Source organism: Crinia signifera, chromosome 6 (assembly GCF_055691185.1).
Source record: "Crinia signifera chromosome 6, ASM5569118v1, whole genome shotgun sequence".
Lineage (NCBI taxonomy): Eukaryota > Metazoa > Chordata > Amphibia > Anura > Myobatrachidae > Crinia > Crinia signifera.
Window position 1 is genome coordinate 24,982,004 of NC_139222.1, and position 8,539 is coordinate 24,990,542.

General features: G+C 41.5%; 1 protein-coding gene and 1 long non-coding RNA gene across 2 annotated transcripts in view; one reads left to right on the forward strand and one right to left on the reverse strand.

Moving 5' to 3' along the window:
- The window catches only part of LOC146010220 (uncharacterized), a 137,929-nt gene that overhangs the window by 96,871 nt on the left and 32,519 nt on the right, over positions 1-8,539 (forward strand). The window lies entirely within an intron of this gene.
- LOC146010233 (uncharacterized) overlaps positions 6,072-8,539 on the reverse strand; it is a 13,725-nt gene continuing 11,257 nt past the window's right edge. Inside the window, exon 3 of the long non-coding RNA XR_014444749.1 lies at positions 6,072-6,846. This is a non-coding gene — a long non-coding RNA (uncharacterized LOC146010233). The remainder of the gene's footprint in view (positions 6,847-8,539) is intronic.

The following is an 8,539-nucleotide window of genomic DNA, read 5'->3' on the forward strand; positions in this document are numbered from 1 at the left end:
AAAAAGGTGCAAAGTTTGCTATAAAAAGGGAATAAGAAAGCAAACTATTTTCCAGTGTGACACTTGCCCCGACAAACCCGGCCTATGTATAAAGGAGTGTTTTAAAATATACCACACATCTATGGAATATTAGGTTCATAATTTCACCGTGCTTCGGGGGTCTTGCTAATGCCACATAGCACCCACCATTCATTCCACCAGAATCTGAGCCGCAAAATCCAAAAATCACTCCTTCCCTTCTGAGTCCTGCCATGCACCCAACTGGTATTTTTTGGTCACATGTGAGGCATTGCCGTACTCGGGAGAAATTGGGGCACAGATTTTGGGGTGCTTTGTCTCCTTCATTCCTTGTGAAAATGAAAAATTTTGAGCCAGAACTGCATTTTTGTGTAAAAAAATGTAATTTTTCATGTTCACTGCCCAGTTTTATCAAAATTGGTGAAACCCCTGGGGGTTTGAAATGTACACTATACCCCTAGATGAATTCCCTGAGGGGTGTAGTTTGCAAAATGGGGTCACTTGTGGGGGGGTTCCACTGTATTGGTGCTTTGGGGGTCTTGCTAATGCGACATAGCACCCACCATCATTCCACCAGAATTTGTGCTGCAAAATCCAAATATCACTCCTTCCCTTCTGAGTCCTGCCACTTTTTGGTCACACATGAGGCATTGCCGTACTCGGGAGAAATTGGGGCACAGATTTTGGGGTGCTTTGTCTCCTTCATTCCTTCTGAAAATGAAAAATTTTGAGCCAGAACTGCATTTTTGTGTAAAAAAATGTAATTTTTCATTTTCACTGCCCACTTGTATCAAAATTGGTGAAACCCCTGGGGGTTTGAAATGTACACTATACCCCTAGATGAATTCCCTGAGGGGTGTAGTTTGCAAAATGGGGTGACTTGTGGGGGGGTTCCACTGTATTGGTGCAACATAGCACCCACCATTTATTCCACCAGAATCTGTGCTGCAAAATCCAAAAATCACTCCTTCCCTTCTGAGTCCTGCCATGCACCCAACTGGTATTTTTTGGTCACATGTGAGGCATTGCCGTACTCGGGAGAAATTGGGGCACAGATTTTGGGGTGCTTTTTCTCCTTCATACCTTCTGAAAATGAAAAATTTTGAGCCAGAACTGCATTTTTGTGTAAAAAATGTAATTTTTCATTTTCACTGCCCACTTGTATCAAAATTGGTGAAACCCCTGGGGGTTTTAAATGTACACTATACCCCTAGATGAATTCCCTGAGGGGTGTAGTTTGCAAAATGGGGTCACTTGTGGGGGGGTTCCACTGTATTGGTGCTTGGGGGGTCTTGCTAATGCGACATAGCACCCACCAAAATTCCACCAGAATCTGAGCTGCAAAATCCAAAAATCACTCCTTCCCTTTTGAGTCCTGCCATGCACCCAACTGGTATTTTTTGGTCACATGTGAGGCATTGCCGTACTCGGGAGAAATTGGGGCACAGATTTTGGGGTGCTTTTTCTCCTTCATACCTTCTGAAAATGAAAAATTTTGAGCCAGAACTGCATTTTTGTGTAAAAAATGTAATTTTTCATGTTCACTGCCCACTTGTATCAAAATTGGTGAAACCCCTGGGGGTTTGAAATGTACACTATACCCCTAGATGAATTCCCTGAGGGGTGTAGTTTGCAAAATGGGGTCACTTGTGGGGGGGTTCCACTGTATTGGTGCTTGGGGGGTCTTGCTAATGCGACATAGCACCCACCAAAATTCCACCAGAATCTGAGCTGCAAAATCCAAAAATCACTCCTTCCCTTCTGAGTCCTGCCATGCACCCAAATGGTATTTTTTGGTCACATGTGAGGCATTGCCGTACTCGGGAGAAATTGGGGCACAGATTTTGGGGTGCTTTGTCTCCTTCATACCTTCTGAAAATGAAAAATTTTGAGCCAGAACTGCATTTTTGTGTAAAAAAATGTAATTTTTCATTTTCACTGCCCACTTGTATCAAAATTGGTGAAACCCCTGGGGGTTTGAAATGTACACTATACCCCTAGATGAATTCCCTGAGGGGTGTACTTTGCAAAATGGGGTGACTTGTGGGGGGGTTCCACTGTATTGGTGCAACATAGCACCCACCATTCATTCCACCAAAATCTGTGCTGCAAAATCCAAAAATCACTCCTTCCGTTCTGAGTCCTGCCATGCACCCAACTGGTATTTTTTGGTCACATGTGAGGCATTTCCGTACTCGGGAGAAATTGGGGCACAGATTTTGGGGTGCTTTTTCTCCTTCATACCTTCTGAAAATGAAAAATTTTGAGCCAGAACTGCATTTTTGTGTAAAAAAATGTAATTTTTCATTTTCACTGCCCACTTGTATCAAAATTGGTGAAACCCCTGGGGGTTTGAAATGTACACTATACCCCTAGATGAATTCCCTGAGGGGTGTAGTTTTCAAAATGGGGTGACTTGTGGGGGGGTTCCACTGTATTGGTGCTTGGGGGGTCTTGCTAATGCGACATAGCACCCACCAAAATTCCACCAGAATCTGAGCTGCAAAATCCAAAAATCACTCCTTCCGTTCTGAGTCCTGCCATGCACCCAACTGGTATTTTTTGGTCACATGTGAGGCATTGCCATACTCGGGAGAAATTGGGGCACAGATTTTGGGGTGCTTTTTCTCCTTCATACCTTCTGAAAATGAAAAATTTCGAGCCAGAACTGCATTTTTGTGTAAAAAATGTAATTTTTCATTTTCACTGCCCACTTGTATCAAAATTGGTGAAACCCCTGGGGGTTTGAAATGTACACTATACCCCTAGATGAATTCCCTGAGGGGTGTAGTTTTCAAAATGGGGTGACTTGTGGGGGGGTTCCACTGTATTGGTGCTTGGGGGGTCTTGCTAATGCGACATAGCACCCACCAAAATTCCACCAGAATCTGAGCCGCAAAATCCAAAAATCACTCCTTCCGTTCTGAGTCCTGCCATGCACCCAACTGGTATTTTTTGGTCACATGTGAGGCATTTCCGTACTCGGGAGAAATTGGGGCACATATTTTGGGGTGCTTTTTCTCCTTCATACCTTCTGAAAATGAAAAATTTTGAGCCAGAACTGCATTTTTGTGTAAAAAAATGTAATTTTTCATTTTCACTGCCCACTTGTATCAAAATTGGTGAAACCCCTGGGGGTTTGAAATGTACACTATACCCCTAGATGAATTCCCTGAGGGGTGTACTTTGCAAAATGGGGTGACTTGTGGGGGGGTTCCACTGTATTGGTGCAACATAGCACCCACCATTCATTCCACCAGAATCTGTGCTGCAAAATCCAAAAATCACTCCTTCCCTTCTGAGTCCTGCCATGCACCCAACTGGTATTTTTTGGTCACATGTGAGGCATTGCCGTACTCGGGAGAAATTGGGGCACAGATTTTGGGGTGCTTTTTCTCCTTCATACCTTCTGAAAATGAAAAATTTTGAGCCAGAACTGCATTTTTGTGTAAAAAAATGTAATTTTTCATTTTCACTGCCCACTTGTATCAAAATTGGTGAAACCCCTGGGGGTTTGAAATGTACACTATACCCCTAGATGAATTCCCTGAGGGGTGTACTTTGCAAAATGGGGTCACTTGTGGGGGGGTTCCACTGTATTGGTGCTTTGGGGGTCTTGCTAATGCGACATAGCACCCACCAAAATTCCACCAGAATCTGAGCTGCAAAATCCAAAAATGCACCCAACTGGTATTTTTTGGTCACATGTGAGGCATTGCCGTACTCGGGAGAAATTGGGGCACAGATTTTGGGGTGCTTTGTCTCCTTCATACCTTCTGAAAATGACAAATTTGGAGCCAGAACTGTATTTTTGTGTAAAAAAAATAATTTTTCATTTTCACTGCCCAGTTGTACCACAATTGGTGAAACCCCTGGGGGTTTGAAATGTACACTATACCCCTAGATGAATTCCCTGAGGGGTGTAGTTTGCAAAATGGGGTCACTTGTGGGGGGGTTCCTAACTTTTAGCATCTTATGGTGCCTAGAAACCTACATGGTGCCTAAAAAATAATCTCATAAAAAGGAGGCTCCAAAATCAAGTAGGTGCTCCTTCTATTATGAAGCCTGTGGTTTGGTCACCGTGCACACTAGGGCCACATATAGGATATTTATGAAAACAAAAGAATTGGGGGAATCAATTTTCAGTCACATTTCTCTAGTAAAATGTACTGTGTTCCTTAGAAAAATGTATTAAAATTGCAAATCTGCAAAAAAAAAGAAATTTTGAAATTTCACCTACACTTTGTTTTAATTCCTGTGAAACACCTAAAGGGTTAACAAACTTCCAAAATGCTGTTTTGAATACTGTGAGGGGTGCAGTTTTTGAAATGGCATCATTTATGGGGGTGTCTCACATACAAGTCCCTCAAAGTCACATCAGAACTGAACTGGTCCCTAAAAAAATCAGTGTTTGAAATTTTCTTGAAAATTTGAGAATTTGCTATTCATATTGTAAGCCTCCTAGTGTCCCAAAAAATTAAAAGGAAGTTGAAATAATGATGTCAACATAAAGTAGACATATGGTCTATGTTAGTTATTCACTATTTTGAGTGGTAAGATTATTTGTCTCACAAGCAGAAAATTTAACATTTTGCAAATCGCTAAATTTTCCATTTTTTCACGATATTTTGGTATTTTTCACAAAAAAACACAGACTGTATCGACCCAAATTTACCACTAATTTGAAGTACAATGTGTCACGAAAAAACAATCTCAAAATCACTGGGATAAGTAAAAGCAAAAAAAAGTTATCCCCACTTAAGTGAGACATGTCAGATTTGAAAAAAAGGGCTCTGTCAGGAACGCAAAAACTGGCTCTGTCAGGAAGGGGTTAAGACATGCAATGCAATACAATGCGATTTTTCATTGTAAAGACCCAATTTTTAATTGTATAGTCACCCATGGGTGATTTCATACCCCCACTATCCAACTACGCATGGAGTTGATTTTATATAGTGTGGCGAGCGCAGCGAGCCACCGAGCCCGAAGCGTGGCGAGCACAGCGAGCCCCGCGAGGGCACGCAGAATGCATGTAAAGTAATCCGCGTCCCCTCGCTGCGTTCGCCACACTATATAAAATCAAATCCATGCGTAGTTGGATAGTGGGGGTATGAAATCACCCATGGTTGACTATACAATTAAAAATCAGGTCTTTACAATGAAAAATTGCATTGCATTGCATGCCTTAAGTAGTGGCATGCAATGAAAAAATCGGGAGCCCAGATAATACTCAAGTACCCAAATTTGTTTGGAAAATGGGCAAAACCATGTGCACTGCAGGTCGGGTAGATGTAACATGCACAGAGAGAGTTAGATGTGGATGAGTTATTTTGTTTCTGTGCAGGGTAAATACTGGCTGCATTAGTTTTACACTGCAATGTAGATTTCAGTTTCAACACACCCTACCCAAATTTAACTCTCTCTGCACATGTTACATCTGCCCCATGTAGAGTGCACATGGTTTTGCCCATTTTCCAAACAAGTTTGTACTGCAATCAGATCTGAAAAAGGGCCTTTATTTCTACTGTTTTGGAGTCCTCGACAAATTCGCACAGTGGTGATCAAATCTGAATTAGGCCCAGAATTAGTACCTCAGTTATTATCATTTAACTATCTATGCTGAAGCCTGGAACAAAGTCATATATAGGACTTGCTGGTCTTTAAATACTGGCGGCAGCATAGGCCTTTTGTTTATGTCCTGAAATGTTGCTATTTTATATTGTAATGATGTTGACTCTGTGACGGGGTTGGCCCCTATCAAAGGTATTCAACATGTGACCCGCCAGCTTTTGTCGAACCACACAACCCAGCATGTCCCGCAAGAGTTTCACATGCCTTAATAGCAAAACTATGTCAGAATATGCTGGGATGTGTAGTTCTCCAGCAGCTGGAGGACATGCATTGGGGAAAAGCAGCCAGAGTGAGGCTGATGATGTCACAGACAGCCTTTGTGATGTCACAGCAGGTGTGAAAGAAAAGGCCCTGCTTGGGGACAGGACAATCACTCATTGGATGAGAGTGAGCGGTGTTGCTAGCTATAACCATTTGTAGCTGTTTACACGTGTTTTCTCATTGCTTTATATTCAAGTTTATTCTTGAACATTTACAGAAAATGTGGCGTAGCTGTATAAACGCCATTTATTGTTTCTTGACATCGAAGTACATTCCTGAACATTCAAAGAACATGTGGCCCAATCATATTGAGCTGACACAGGAAGACAAAAGTGACATTCTGCAGGGCGACGGTCTGTCCTTAGGCATTGTTGAAGCTGCTCAGCAAATATTGCGCAAGCAATTTGATGTACAAGGATTGCAATCAATAGAAAAAGGTGCAAATGGCTCCTTTGATGCCGTCTCTGGGCTTGCAGTACAGCTACACCCAGATATGGATGACAGGCACTGCTTCGTGTCTTGTTTTCGCAATGGACAGATAGAAGTTGCAGACAGTTCTGCATGGCGGCTTACCCGTTCTGGAAGCAGACAACTGAAAGATCTCTATGGGGCTGTCGTTCCAAAGGACACCCTGAAGAACATCAAACTCCTGGATGTGGAGAAACAGGACCCAGGCTCAGGCGACTGTGGTGTATTTTCTATAGCGAATGCTGTGGAACTTCTCTTCACCGGGGACGTACCCATCTGCAGATACAACTATCCATTAATGAGGCCACATCTCTTACAGTGCCTGGAGGATGGAGAGTTCACACCTTTTCCAAAAATTGGGAAAAGAAGACGCCAAGAAGAGTATGGAAGTAATAAGCGATTTAGACTCAATCCGGCTTTTACTAACAGCATCAAAAAAACTGAAAAAGTGAGACCACCTCCAAAAACCTGCAGAAGAAGATGCGTCGTTCAGTAAGGTCATAATAAAAGGGGTAACCTGATGCAGCAGTTATTAGCTGCAGCTCCACCTCAAATCCCACGTGGCGTCCTATTATAGAACTGAGCAGAAGGAAAATCTGGGGATTAGGGCTACTGGCGACACCCCAAAAACAAAAACGACACATGGCAGCCACCTCATGGGTGTGTTGGAAGAGCTGTAAATAGTGATTCATACAAAGCGCTCACCTTTAATGTGCAGCAAATATCTAGAAAATAGTATGGTGTGAATACTTATTGATGTTAGTTGTAAGATGTCAGTCAACAGACTATGTAAGAGAGATGTCAGTCAACAGACTATGTAAGAGAGATGTCAGTCAACAGACTATGTAAGAGAGATGTCAGTCAACAGACTATGTAAGAGTGTCTCTTAGGGACCTCTATATTGCATAGGTCCCTAACCTGGGACCTATGTTTCCTGTAGGTGACCGCAGTAGTATTATTTGGGCAGGAGGGGGTAGATGTGGTGCAAGATGGGGGGGTAACATTTAAATAGAATATTGGTCCCAAATGGGTGGGGGTGATGGACTGGATGTTAAGTCCAAAAGTGAAAGTTGTGATAAAGGTGTCTGCCGTCAGCATTGGAAGAACTGCTAAGCTAATAGTGGTTTAAAAAATGTTGACAGTTACATGTAATTCATTGATAACTTATCATGAAGGTAACAGTAGGAACTTCAGCTAGTAGACAAATAACATAGATATATGTTTTATAACACATCTTGTGAACATTTGTATTACTGCTGAGGCGTTTTGTGTGTATGTGTGTGTGTATATATATATATTTGTGTATATACTTGCCAGCAGCACTGGAGGAGCATATTAGCTTGACCCTTATTTCTGATTGCTCTTTGGTAACTGAATTGGGCCATCTAATGATCCGCACTCTGGTCTATGCGATCTTTCGCCAATCTAAACCACAGTGTTCGATACCAGTAAAATTCTCTCCAGGCTATAAAGAGTCCGTGAGAACCGACATTCTTCGGATCCAATAAAACGCTGTATAAATTACCATCCACAATGTCGATATTGTATATACCCCTGATGAAGTCTAACAGATGAAACGCGTTGGGTTTCTGATGAACGTTATATAGAAATTTGCGTTTCAATTGAACTGTATATGGAAAACTGACCGATAAATTGCCGGATTACACGCTGCTGTAAAGAACTTTATGTGAACATATTTTAATGATTTTTTTTATTAAAAACAGTTTAAAAACCATTGTAATCACTGCCTATTAACCCCTTCCTGACAGAGCCTGTTTTTGCCTTCCTGACAGAGCCCTTTTTTTCAATTCTGACATGTCTCACTTAAGTGGGGATAACTTTTTTTTGCTTTTACTTATCCCAGTGATTTTGAGATTGTTTTTTCGTGACACATTGTACTTCAAGTTAGTGGTAAATTTTCGTCGATACAGTCTGTGTTTTTTTGTGAAAAATACCAAAATATCGTGAAAAAATGGAAAATTTTGCGATTTGCAAAATGTTAAATTTTCTGCTTGTGAGACAAATAATCTTACCACTCAAAATAGTGAATAACTAACATAGACCATATGTCTACTTTATGTTTCCATCATTATTTCAACCTCATTTTCATTTTTTTGGACACTAGGAGGCTTAAAATATGAATAGCAAATTCTCAAATTTT